General features: G+C 37.0%; 1 protein-coding gene and 1 pseudogene across 4 annotated transcripts in view; both read left to right on the top strand.

The window, feature by feature from the left end:
* Window positions 1–14,428, top strand: part of APBB1IP (amyloid beta precursor protein binding family B member 1 interacting protein) — a 115,966-nt gene that overhangs the window by 17,761 nt on the left and 83,777 nt on the right. The window lies entirely within an intron of this gene.
* LOC123844156 (elongation factor 1-alpha 1-like) lies at window positions 1,678–3,349 on the top strand (annotated as a pseudogene). The gene has a single exon (XR_010411676.1). The product of XR_010411676.1 is annotated as an elongation factor 1-alpha 1-like (transcript).

Here is a 14,428-nt window from a genome sequence, read left to right as displayed (position 1 = left end):
TTTTTTTTCTTTTTGAGTCTGGTTAAATTGATTATGTGTGTGTGTATTTTTTCCTATGGCTATTTTCTAAGTAGTTTGAAAATGTCCTTTTGAAATTTTTTCCTCTAATCCCTAAGTTGTTAGGGAAATGCTTTTTTCTTAAGGATTTCTTTTATTTATTTAATATTTTATTAGTATTTTGTTTTATTATGTTTAATCAGGAAATACAGCCTGTATGATTTCTCCTTTGGGTTTATTGAGATTTTCTGATATATGACTAGTTTTCAATAAACATTATAAGCTTAGCCTAATTTTATAAAGCAAAGTCTGATTTTTACTCAAATCTGTTCTAGTATCTTTATTTTTTTCCATTTATCAGTCATATATAGAGAAGAAATGTATTACCATTGCTAAGGTCATAATTTTATAAGCTGAATCTTTAGTATTATTTCTATATACTATATATATGTACATATATAGAGAGAGATTTAGTTTTCAAAATAATCTGAATACATAAAAGAATATATTTTTGGCTAGGAAGTTTAATAATGAATCAGTTCTGAACCTAGACAAATAATGCTAAATTCTTAATTGCAGTTGTTGCTCCAGAGAAATAATGAAAATAATTAACTTCTGACAAGAAAAACACTCCCTGGAAAGTTACTAAGCATAGTAACAAAAAATAAACAAAATCTCTTTTATAAAAATAATCATAAAATTCACCAATCAGAAACAACACATGAAGGATACATTTTCATTTGAATTTTCTTTTCACTAAGAGCATGGGCAAGAAAGACAGGGAACTGTTGCAATACACTTTCCACCTCAAATTGATCCTGACAATGTTTTGGAGAGCAAAGTCACAATCAGATAGGATGGAAGAGTACCTTTTTCCCTTTTTTTGTGAGCAGCTCTCACGATGGAATTTAATGAAAAGGCAACTTAAGGAATGGAAGAAAATATTTGCAAACCATGTGTCAGATAAGAAGTTAACATCCAAAATATATAAAGAACTTGTACAGCTCCATAACAACAACAAAACAAACAACCCAATTTAAAAATAGAGGACTTAAATAGATATTTTTCCCAAAAAAGGCATACAAATGGCCAACAGGTACATGAAAAAGTGCTTAACATCACTAATCATCAGGGGTGCAAATCAGAACCACAATGAGGTATCACCTCACACCTGTCAGAATGGCTGTTATCAAGAAGACAAAGGATAACATGTTAGCGAGGATGCGGAAATGAGGGAACCCTTATACACTGTCAGAAATGTCAGTTGGTTCAGCCACTATGGAAAACAGCATGGAGGTTCCTCAAAGTATTAAAAATAGAACTACCTTATGGTCCAGCAATCTCTCTTCTGAGAATATATCCAAAGGGAATGAAAACAGGATCTCAAAGAGATACCTGCACACTCAGGCTCATTGTGACATTATTCACCATAGCCAAGATAGAAAACAACATAAGTGTCCATCAGTGGATGCGTGGATAAAGAAGATGTGGTATATATTGGAATATTATTGGAATGGAATATTATTCAGTCTTCAAAGAGAAGGAAATCCTATTTTTAACAACATAGATAGACCTTGAGAGTGCTGTGCTAAGTGAGATAAGTCAGACAGGGAAAGACAAATACTATATGATCTCACATAAGTGAGAGTGTAGGCTCTAAAAGAACCAAGCTCATCAAAACAGAGTAGAATGGCTTTTTCGCAACGGGTTTGCCACCAGAACACAGGTGTCATGAAAACCACCGCTCAACCTAAACCAAAATGGGAAAGGAAAAGACTCACATCAACATCGTCGTCACTGGACACGTAGATTCGGGCAAGTCTACCACTACTGGTCATCTGATCTACAAATGTGGTGGGATCGACAAAAGAACTATTGAAAAATTTGAGAAGGAGGCTGCTGAGATGGGAAAGGGCTCCTTCAAGTATGCCTGGGTCTTGGATAAACTGAAAGCTGAATGTGAACGTGGTATCACCATTGATATCTCCCTGTGGAAATTCGAGACCAGCAAGTATTATGTGACCATCATTGATGCCCCAGGACACAGAGACTTTATCAAAAACATGATTACAGGCACATCTCAGGCTGACTGTGCTGTCCTGATTGTCACTGCTGGTGTCGGTGAATTTGAAGCCGGTATCTCCAAGAATGGGCAGACCCGTGAGCATGCCCTTCTGGCTTACACCCTGGGTGTAACACCTTGTTGGTGTTAACAAGATGGATTCCACTGAGCCACCCTACAGCCAGAAGAGATACGAGGAAATCGTGAAGGAAGTCAGCACCTACATTAAGAAAATTGGCTACAACCCCAACACAGTAGCATTTGTGCCAGTTTCTGGTTGGAACAGTGACAACATGCTGGAGCCAAGTGCTAACATGCCTTGGTTCAAGGGATGGAAAGTCACCTGTAAAGATGGGAATGCCAGTGGAACCACACTGCTTGAAGCTCTGGATTGCATTCTGCCACCAACTCGTCCAACTGACAAGCCCTTGCGTCTGCCTCTCCAGGACGTCTACAAAACTGGTGGTATTGGTACTGTCCCTGTGGGCCGAGTCGAGACTGGTGTTCTTAAACCTGGCATGGTGGTCACCTTTGCTCCAGTCAGTGTTACAACTGAAGTAAAGTCTGTTGAAATGCACCATGAAGCTTTGAGTGAGGCTCTTCCTGGGGACAGTGTGGGCTTCAATGTGAAGAACGTATCTGTCAAAGATGTTCGTCGTGGCAGTGTGGCTGGTGACAGCAAAAATGACCCACCAATGGAAGCAGCTGGCTTCACGGCTCAGGTGATTGTCCTGAACCATCCAGGCCAAATCAGTGCTGGATATGCCCCTGTGCTGGATGGTCACGCAGCTCACATTGCTTGCAAGTTTGCTGAGCTGAAGGAGAAGATAGATCGTCATTCTGGAAAAAAGCTGGAAGATGGTCCCAAGTTCTTGAAATCTGGTGATGCTGCCATTGTTGATATGGTTCCTGGCAAGCCTATGTGTCTTGAGAGCTTCTCTGACTATCCTCCTCTAGGCCGTTTTGCTGTTCGTGACATGAGACAGACGGTTGCTGTGGGTGTCATCAAAGCGGTGGACAAGAAGGCAGCTGGAGCTGGCAAGGTCACCAAGTCTGCCCAGAAAGCTCAGAAGGCTAAATGAATATTATCCCCAATACCTGCCACCCCAGTCTTAATCAGTGGTGGAAGAACAGTCTCAGAACTGTTTGTGTCAATTGGCCATTTAAGTTTAACAGTAAAAGACTGGTTAATGATAACAATGCATCGTAAAACCCTCAGAAGGAAAGGAGAATGTTTTGTGGACCATTTGTTTTTTGTGTGTGTTTGGCAGTTTTAAGTTATTAGTTTTTAAAATCAGTACTTTTTTTTTTTTAAGATTTTATTTATTTATTTGAGACAGAGAGAATGAGAGAGAGAGCGAGCACATGGGGGGGGAGGGTCAGAGGGAGAAGCAGACTCCCTGCTGAGCAGGGAGCCTGATGCGGGACTCGATCCAGGGACTCCAGGATCATGACCTGAGCCGAAGGCAGTCGCTTAACCAACTGAGCCACCCAGGCACCCTAAAATCAGTACTTTTTAATGGAAACAACTTGACCAAAAATCTGTCACAGAATTTTGAGACCCATTAAAACAAAAGTTTAATGAGGAGAAAAAAAAAAAGTAGAATGGTGGTTTCCAGGAGCTGGAGGATGGGAGAATTGGGGAGATGTTGAAGGGTACAAACTTGCAACTAGTAGATAAGTAAGTCCTGGAGATCTAATCCACAGCATAGTGATTATAGTCAACAATACTGTATTATAAACTTCAAAGTTACTAAAAGACTAGATCTTAATTGTTTTACCACAGAAAAGAAATGATAATTATGTGACATGATAGAAATGTTAGCTAACTGTTGAATCACAGATCTGTACCTCTGAAACAAATAATGCAATATATGTTAAGAAAAAAAAAAGAAGAAGATAGCAGGAGGGGAAGAATAAACGGGGGGAAATCAGAGGGGGAGACGAACCATGAGAGACGATGGACTCTGAAAAACAAACTGAGGGTTCTAGAGGGGAGGGGCGGTGGGAGGATGGGTTAGCCTGGTGATGGGTATTAAAGAGGGCATGTTCTGCATGGAGCACTGGGTGTTATGCACAAACAATGAATCATGGAACACTACATCAAAAACTAATGGTGTAATGTATGGTGATTAACATAACAATTAAAAAATTTTTTAAAAAAGAAATGTTAGCTAACATGTGGTGGTGCTCATACTGCAGTATATAAATGTATCAAATCAACACATTGTACACCTTAAACATACATAATATTGTATGTTCAATAATATCTCAACTTAAAAATGTATATAATATGTATTAAGCTCTGCTTATACCAGCATACCCTTTAAATCATTTCTATGGACTGAACTCAAATGTGACTCTTAATTCTATTTTAAATATGAAATTGACACATGATGGAAAATTTGGAAAGTAGAGAAAGAGACCAGCACCCTAACAGAAGCACTATTTCACATGCTGATTTAATATCTTCTAGTATTTTTTATTTGCCCCTGGTTTTCTTACATTATTATAAATTAGAATATAAATTATTTTGTATCCTGCTTATTTTACTTAAATATATGGCTATGGGCGCCTGGGTGGCTCAGTTGGTTAAGCGAATGCCTTCGGCTCAGGTCATGATCCTGGAGTCCCTGGATCGAGTCCCGCATCAGGCTCCCTGCTCGGCAGGGAGTCTGCTTCTCCCTCTGACCCTCCCCCCTCTCATGTGCTCTCTCTCATTCTCTCTCTCTCAAATAAATAAATAAAATCTTAAAATAAATAAATAAATAAATATATGGCTAAAAATAATAGCCATTATTTTTAATAGTAACAAAAAAAATTGACTGCAATACAATAACAATTCTTCCTTTATTTGTTGGATGTTTAAATTGCTTTTAATTTCCAATAATGCTGCAGTTTCACCTTCAGGCAAACAGAGTTCTTTCATAGTATGTAAAATTTTCTTGAATCAAATTTCTAAAGGTTGAATAAGTAAAATAAAGAGAATGAATATTTCTATGATATTAGGTATTTAATAAATATTAGTCAACGAATGAATATAAAACACCTCACTACTTGTAATGATCAGAAAACAATCTGGGGCGCCTGGGTGGCTCAGTGGGTTAAGCATCTGACTCTTGATCTCAACTCTTACCATGATCTCAGGGTTGTGAGATCGAGCCTTGCATGAGGCTCCGCACTGGGCATGGAGCCTGGTTAAGATTCTCTCTCCCTCTATCCCTCCCGCCCTCTTCACCCTCTCTAAAAAAAAAGCAGGAAAGAAAAGAAAAAGAAAACAGAATCCATTTTAGATTAAATGGAAAGGAGTTTACTATAAGCCATATGGCTGCATACAAAACTGGGAGGGTCAGGGAGTCAGGTATGATGTTGAAAGTCAGGAATAACAGGCAGGAAAAATGCCCAGCCATACGTTCAGAACTGTTCTGGTGAAACATCGCTGCTGCCAGTACCCACTACTCAATCTAAAATGATAGGGGCACTAAATTCTATACCTGAAACCAATATTACACTGTATGTTAATGAACTGGAATTTAAATAAAAACTTGAAAAGATAATAAAATAAAATAAATAAAATAAAATAACATGGACAGGACAGCTGTCCCTGGAAGATTGTTTGTCCACATGTGGCTTTCAGTTATGTTGCTCATTTCCACCTAGCAGATCTCATGTCTTTGTGTCTCCTTGACTGGATCACAGGTAGAACCCTAACTTCAAAGGAGTCTGGGAAACATCATTTCTAGATTTCCAGTTTCAGTGTTATGGGAACACATCATATAAGGCAGTAGGAAAGAGGGTTTCAGAAAGCCAGATAGTAGTATCTGCCATAAAATTATAAAGAAGGAAAGGGAGGGCGGTAGAGAGGAAGAGGAGAAAGAAAAACTTTTTTTTTGCCAGCTTTTGTTTGTTTTTGTTTTGTTTTGTTTTAATACATCTGGAAGTTTGATTGAAATTGCAAAAATTTTCTTTTCATTTAGGAAGAATGATATCTTCACCATATTGAATGTTCCTTTCTAGTAACATGTTCTGTCCATTTGTTCACATTGTCCTTTATGCCATTTAGATTTCTCTATCTAGAATTAGCAAAATGTTTATTATTTATTTCTGTATTCTTCATAGCTTTTGTTGCTGTTACAAATTTGATTTTTTTGCCATATCATTTTCTAACGTTTATTGCTGGATATATGGGAATGTTGTTGTTTTGTATATATTTACATCACATCTGCTATCTAATTAATTTTACTTTTTGCTTGTATTCCTATGTAGACAATAATGTCATCTATGTATTATACTAATTTCATCTTTTCCCTATTGCCTATTTAACAAATCTGTTGCAGGGCTTTTGTAAATAAAGTTTGAGATCAAAGATGGTGGTGTAGTAGGAGGACCCTAGCCTCCTCTCGTCCCATGAACACAACTAGATAAATATCAAATCATCCTAAATACCCCAGAAATTGGCCTGAAGACTGACAGAACAAACTCCACAACTAAAGGTAAAGAAGATGCCACATTGAAGAAGAAGACAGAGACTTAGACAAAATGTGAAGATGGAGGAATTTATCCCAAATGAAAGAACAAGATAAAGACCACAACCAGAGATCTTGGTGAAACAAATATAAGTAACATGCCTGATGGAGAATTTAGAGCAACAGCCATAAGGATATTCACTGGGCTTGAGAAAAGAATAGAAGACATCAATGAAACACTTACCACAAAGATAAAAGAGTTAAAAAAAAGAATCAGAGATGAAGAATACAATAAATGAGATTGGCAACAACCTTGATTAAACGAACAGCAGGCTAGAAGAAGCAGAGGAATGAATTAGTGACCTAGAAGATAAAATAATGGACAATAATTAAGATGAAGAAAAGAAAGAAAAATATGCAACACAAGAATAGACTTAGGGAACTCAGTGACTCCATCAAATGTAATAACATTTGTATTATAGGAATCCCAGAAGAAAAAGAAGAAGGGGGGAAGAAGGCAGAAAATTTATCACAAGAAATAATAGCAGAAAACTTCTCTAATATGGGAAAGGAAATAGACATCCAGATCCAGGAAGCACAAAGAATGCTCATCCAAATCAACAAAAGCAGGCCAACACCAAGACACTTTTTAATTAAATTTTCAAAATATAGTGATAAAGCAAAAATCTTAAAGGCAACAAGACAAAAGAAGTCCTTAACTTACAAGGGAAAACCCATAAGGCTAGCTGGAGATTTCTAAACAGAAATTTAGCAAGCCAGAAGAAAGTGGCATGATATATTCAAAGTACTGAATGGGAAAAATCTGCAGCCACAAATACTCTATCCAGCAAGGCTATCATTCAGAATAGGAGAGATAAAGAGTTTCCTAGACAGACAAAAACTAAAGGAGTTTGTGACTACTAAGCCTGCCCAACAAGAAATATTAAAGAGGACTCCTTGAGTGCAAAGGAGAGACCAATAGTGACAAAGACAAGAAAAGATTAGAGAAAATCTCCAGAAACAATGACAAAATAAATAATAAAATGGCAATAAATACATATCTATCAATAATTATTTTGAATGTAAATGAACTAAATGCTCCAAGCAAAAGACATAGGATAAAAAAATGGTAATGGTCAGAATGGGTAAAAAAAAAAAAAGACCCATCTATATGCTGCCTACAAGAGATTCGTTTTAGACCTAAAGATACCTGCAGATTGAAGGTGAAGGGTTGGAGATAACATTTATCTTGCAAATGGATGTCAAAAGAAAGTCAGAAGGGGCGCCTGGGTGGCTCAGCCATTAGGCGTCTGCCTTCAGCTCAGGTCATGATCCCAGGGTCCTGGGATTGAGCCCCGCATCAGGCTCCCTGCTTGGCGGGAAGCCTGCTTTTCCCTCTCCCACTCCCCCTGCTTGTGTTCATGTTCTTGCTGTCTCTGTCTTTGTCAAATAAATAAATAAAATCTTTAAAAAAAAAAAAAAGGAAAGAAAGAGTAGCAATACTTATATCAGACAAACTAGACTTTGTTGTTCTTTTATTGTTTTAATCCTGCTTTGGTATCAGGGTAGTACTGGCCTCATGGAATGATTTTGAATGTGTTCCCTCCATTCCATTATTTGTAAGATTTTGATAACAATTGTCATTAATTATTTTTTTAAATGTTTGGTAGAATTCACCAATGAAACCATGTGGTCTTGGGCTTTTGTGTGCTGGGAGATTTTTGATTCCTAATTCAATTTTCATTCTTGTTATTGGTCTAAGAAGATTTCCTGTATTTGTAGGATTCAATTCATGATTCAATCATGATAACTTGTATATTTTTAGGATTTATCTGGTCTTTTTTTCTAAGTTATCTGATTTATTAGTATATAATTATTTATAGTAATCTGTTACCACACTATGTATTTCTGTGGTTATCTGTTGTATTGTTTTCTCTTCCATTTCTCATTTTGGTTTTCAAGTCTTCTCTTTTTTTTCTTAGTTAAGGTAGTTAAACCATTACCAATTTTATTTTTTTTTTAAAAAACTGGTCATTACTTTCAATGTTATGTTACTGTTTATTCTGGTCTCTATTTTATTTATTGGTGATTTTTCTTTGTTATTTCCTTCCTCTAAGTTTCAGCTTAGTTTCTTCTTTTTTTAGTTCCTTGTGGTGTAATGTTAAGTTGTTTATTTGAAATTTTTTTCTTAACACAGGCATTTATAGCATAAATTTCACTCTAACATCTGCTTTTGCTCCATCCCATAGGTTTTGAAATATTGTGTTTTCTTTTTCTTTTGTTTTGAGACATATTTTGATTTACTATTTGGTTTTGTATTTGGCCCATTGCTTGTGCAGTAACGTGTTACCTAATATTTACATATTAAATATTTAATATTTTTAAGTAAATAAAAAATTTTTATTGCCACTAGCCATGGCTTGTTGTCTACAGCACCTTTCTCCCTTCAACAGCAGACTGGAGTAGTTGTAATAGAGACCACGTGACCTGCAAAACCTCAAATATTTATCATCTGGCCCTTTATAGAAAAGGTTTGCCAGGTCCTGCCATAAAATATCTATAAATTTGAAATATTTATTTTGGCCTTGTATTGTCTCAGACCACCAGAACAGACAAATAGTAGCAATAATGATGAGAATTTTTGACTTGTATCTGACTTTAATAGAAACAGTTTCTGTGTTTTACAGTTAGAATAATTGTTGCCAGGGGCACCTGGGTGGCTCAAGTCAGTTAAGCATCTAACTCTTGATCTCAGCTCGGGTCTTGATCTCAGGGTTGTGAGTTCAAGCCCATGTTAGGCTCCATGCTGGGCATGGAGCCCCCTTTAAAAAGGAAAAAGAAAGATTAATGGTTGCCATTGGTTTCTGATAGATACCCTTATAAATTAAGGAAAGTACCAACTATTTCAACCTTGCTAAGAGGTTTTAATCAGGAACACATATTAGATTTTACCAACTACCTGTTCACCATGCATTAAGATGATCATATGTTCTATCATTTAATATTTAAGTTAGTGAATTACTCTAATATATTTCCAACTGGTGAGCTGTTCTTGCATTCCTGGTTATTATGCATTATTCTTTTAATATGTTTCTGGAATCGATTTTCTAAACTTTTATTTGGGATTTTTGCATCTATGTTTGTAAGTAATATTGTTTTCTTATTTTTTGGTTGCTTTTTTAATAGCAACCTATTGTAGTTGCTATATTATCTTAAAATTCTCTGAAGGCATCAGTTGAAATTTTTAAAAAATTTCTCTTCCATTTCTCTAATGAGCTCTGTCTCCTCAGGGGTCAGTGTTCTGGTTTTTAGTGTTGAGGCTCCCATGCTCGTGCTTTTCCTCAAATATTTCATGACCCTGGGTTGTTGATTCATAATTTTAATGAAAGGACTAGAATAATATAGGAAAATGGTATGGATTTACTTGGCAGCTGTTACAACCCTCTTTTTCTGGCTAGAAAGCTGACTATAGGGTTTTTTCTATAAATGAATGTGGGGATTAATAGACAGGCAGCTTTTCCCTTTTGTTTGGATAACAATGAGACATATAAGTTTCAGCCCTCCTTGAATGCTGTTTACTGAGGCCAGCAAAGCTTTGTGCTGGAGGTGGAGCACATGAGAGGTCTTAGTGCATTTCATTGAATGTGAACATTTCTCTTCCCACTCCCTTCTGATTGATTGATTGATTGATTGATTGAATTGTCACCTGGTTGGATTGGAATCTGCCTGTGTGTCATGCAACTCCAACTTTCAAGGCACTGCTCTACTTGTTTTGGGTAGCTTAATACCCAGGTTAGGAACCAATGAGACACTTTTCCCATGTTATTTAAGGCAAAGATTCTTGCTGATTTTAGACTGGGGCAATTGTGACAGTTCATATTTCCAGCTGTGACACAGAAATTAAATGGCCTATAGCACTCAGTCCTTTAAATAATTACCTCTCCAGTTGGGAGGGGTGCCTCTGGATTCCCTCCTTGCTGACCCTGAGCTTGGGTGTTTTCCTTGGCTCTATCTTTAGCAGCCCTCCTCTAGACTCATATTGAACTGCTGCTTCCTTAGCTCTCATTGTTCAGTCTATATAGTCCCTTCTTCTTAACATCTTCCAGAAATTCCTCAAAATTTTTAGTATGGTGGTGCCATTCTGACTTGCTTTACAGACTGTTACATAGTCATTTCCTTAGAATTTTAGTAGAGAGTGTATATTCCCTCCCACTATTTGGAACCAGAAGTTGTCATTTTATTTTATTTTATCATAAACCTGAGCTTAAAGGATGGATAGGATAACTATATTTATCCCTTGTGCCTCTTTGCACTTGAACCCTTCCCTTCAACTCCTGGCCCCAACAACCTGCTTTCAGTCACTATAGCTATTTCTTTTCTAGAGTTTCATATAAATGGAATTACACAGTATGCAGTATTTATGTTTGGCTTCTCTCATTTAGCCTAATATTTTTGAGATTCATCCATGTTGTTCTGTATATTACTATTTTTCCTTTTTTTATTGATAGTAGGATTCCATGAAATGAAATTACTGCAATTTGTTTATTCACTCACCAGTTTTTGGTTTTATGAATAATGCTGTTATGAACATTTAAACACATTTCTGAGTGAGCATGTATTTTCACTTTGCTTGGGTTAATACCTTAAAGTGGAATGCTAAGCTGAGTGGTGAACGTATGTTTAATTTTATATGGTACTGTATGGTACTGCCATATTGTTTTTCAAAGCAGCTATACCATTTTGCATTTCTGCTAGCAATATATGAGATTTCCAGTTGCTCTACAACCTCATCAACACTTGGCATTGTTGGTCTTTTTTTTGAGCTATAACTGACATATAGCTTTATATTAGTTTCAGGTATACAACATAATGATTCCATATTTGTTTATATTGTGACATGATCACCATAGTTCTAGTTAACATCTGTCATCATGCATAGTTATAAAATTTTTTCTTGTGGTGAGAACTTTTAAGATCTACTCTCTTAGTAACTTTCAAATATACAATACAGTATTATTAACTATAGTTACCATGCTGGACATTACACACCCGTGTAACTAGATTATAACTTATAACTAGATTTCTACCTTTTGACCCCTTCACCCACTTCTCCCACCCCCCACCCTTGCCTCTGGCAACCACCAATCTGTTCTCTGTATCTATAAGCTTGGGTTTTTGTGGGTTTTTTTTTTAATTCTACATATAAGTGAGATCATTCTGTATTTGTCTTTCTCTGTCTGTGCATTTTAAATTTATCTACCTACATACAAGCACCACTGTGTGCCAGTTACTATGCTGGGGCCTGACTATGCTAATTTAACTCTCAAAGCAACTTGATGAATTAGGTTTTCTAACTCCCATTTTACAGATGAAAAATCTGGAGTTCAACAGGTTAAGTTGCTCAAAGTCATGCAGTAGTTAGGACTGAATTCAGGTTTGACTCATCCAGTAACACATTCACACCTAATAAATTTTCTGATGATAGAACAAGGGCCCCAATATATACCATTTGAATGATGATGAAAGATAATTCCAAGTTCCATATTCACTGTTTTTATTTTCTTGATACATGAATTAAATAGAGAACTGGCTTAGTGGTCTAACCAAAACTGACAGAGAACTCTGGAGCATTCTGTGTTTTCAGGTACATTATTTTCATTCTTTATTTGTGCTTTCTCACAACTGTAAGAGAAAAATTTTAAATCCTGTAGCTATAGACTGGGTGTGATCCCATGTAGACTGTGTGGAGAAAAATATAATTAAATTAAAAGGTTCTCATTTGCCATATATAAAAATAATACCCATAGGAAATTGTGTGTGAATAACCTTCACAAAGAAATTGGAGAAACGCTCATAGAGCCATTAAATGTTTTCATATATCATAGAACTGATAGGTGTCCTGCTTCATTTCATAAATCTGCTCAGATCTTAACTAGTTTGCTGTTTGTGATGCTCTGTAGTTAGGTTAATTCTATCTAGTTGGCTTATTCAAGGACACAAATTCTTGTATTTTTCATGACAAACATCTCATAATTATGGCAAAATAAATTATTAATGCTGACATTGCTATGGATTGTATATTGTAATTATATAATTATTAATTGTAATTAATAATAAGTTAATGATCTTTGTACCTCCTGATGAGTAGGTATGATTAAATTCTCCATAGAAAAAGCATTAACTTTTAAAAGTTTTTTTTTAATGGCATAATTATATCATTATCAATATTTAATTTGCCATTTCCTAGTTACCATCTTTGGGTGGGTGCAGACTAACATTTTGGCATTTCTTTTCTTTTTTTTTTTTTAAAGATTTTATTTATTTATTTGAGACAGAGAGAATGAGAGAGACAGAGAGCACATGAGAGGGGGGAGGGTCAGAGGGAGGAGCAGACTCCCTGCAGAGCAGGGACCCCGATGCGGGACTCGATCCAGGGACTCCAGGATCATGACCTGAGCCGAAGGCAGTCACTTAACCAACTGAGCCACCCAGGCGCCCCATTTTGGCATTTCTATGCATTGAATTTTGTCAGAAACTAGTCATTTGCCACATGTGTGCCCCTGTATGATACCTATCTTTTCAGAGCTTCCATTCCTTCACATGCAAGTGAGGATAACATATTTTGCAGAGAGAAAAAAAAAAAAATATATATATATATATATATACACACACATACAGAGCAGTAGAAAGGATAAGAGGTGTAGCATATAAAACATAGTATAGGGGCACCTAGGTGATGCAGTCCATTAAGCGTCAGACCCTTGGTTTCAGCTCAGGTTGGGATCTCAAGGTCGTGATCTCAGGGTCGTGAGATCGAGCCCTGCGTTGGGTTCTGCCCTCAGCACGGAGTCTGCCTGAGATTCTCTCTCCCTTTTCCTCTGCCCCCCCCCCCCCACTGTGCGCACGCTCTCTCTCTTTCTCTCTAAAATAAATACATAAATCTTAAAAAAAAAAAAAAAACAGTATAGTGCTTGACACATGGAAGTGCTCTGAAATCCTGCACATTATGATTACTTGTCGTACTTATGTACTGTTGCATAATTCAGACAGGTCACAGCAGGGCTAGCTTGTCTCAGCTCTACGAGGTCTGTGACCTCAACTGGGAACACTTGAACATCTGGGGGTGACCCAAACAGCTGAACACTGGGGTCCCTTGGAGGGTTTTCACGCACCTGACTGGCCTGGGATTGGTGATGAGAGTCCTCCTGTGGCCCCTCCAGGTGGCTCAAGCTTCTCACAGTATGGCAGCTGGGCTCCTAGATGGAATGTCTAGAGGGAGTTCTGAGAGACCCAGGGGGATGGCTTTTAATGGCCTACCCTCCAAAGACACGAAGTGTCACTTATACTGCATTTATCAAAGCGATCATGAGCCTGCTCAAATTCAGGGGAAGGAGACATAGATTCCACATCTCAATGGAAGAAGCCTCAAAGAACCGGAGGCGTGTTTAAAACCACCAACCATCATCATCATTATCGTCATTATACTGTGAATATGCTTCTTGTATATGAGTAAAGAAAGGAAGCGCTTCACAATCTATAGGAACTGAGTGAATATTTGCTTCAAGAGCTTATCCAGATACCCAGGACAGGAACATTCACTGACCTTGATTTCCCCCAGTACCTAACATTACACACTAGATTCTTTTTCATTTTGTACCTTCAAACAATAAAAAGATGTGATAATTTCTAATGCATTTTTTACAATGAGATATTACAGGGTGTGCGAAATGCCTTCTTTCCTTGTGTTTGGTGTGAAACACAAGCCATCTGTGTCTTGGCTAAAAGTCTTGGTTCTCATAATCCCTTTACATTATTTGTTTTGGGAGTTTGCAATCTACTTATGGATCAGTGGCTCTCAAACTTTAGTGTACAATAAAATCACAAGGACAGCTTGTTAAAAAGA

Source organism: Mirounga angustirostris, unplaced genomic scaffold (genome assembly GCF_029215605.1).
Source record: "Mirounga angustirostris isolate CCGP_5_RB_7025 unplaced genomic scaffold, mMirAng1.0.hap1 SCAF_5, whole genome shotgun sequence".
Classification (NCBI taxonomy): Eukaryota; Metazoa; Chordata; class Mammalia; order Carnivora; family Phocidae; genus Mirounga; species Mirounga angustirostris.
The sequence above is the reverse complement of the archived record's forward strand: the minus strand, read 5'-3'. Positions and strand labels throughout refer to the sequence as shown.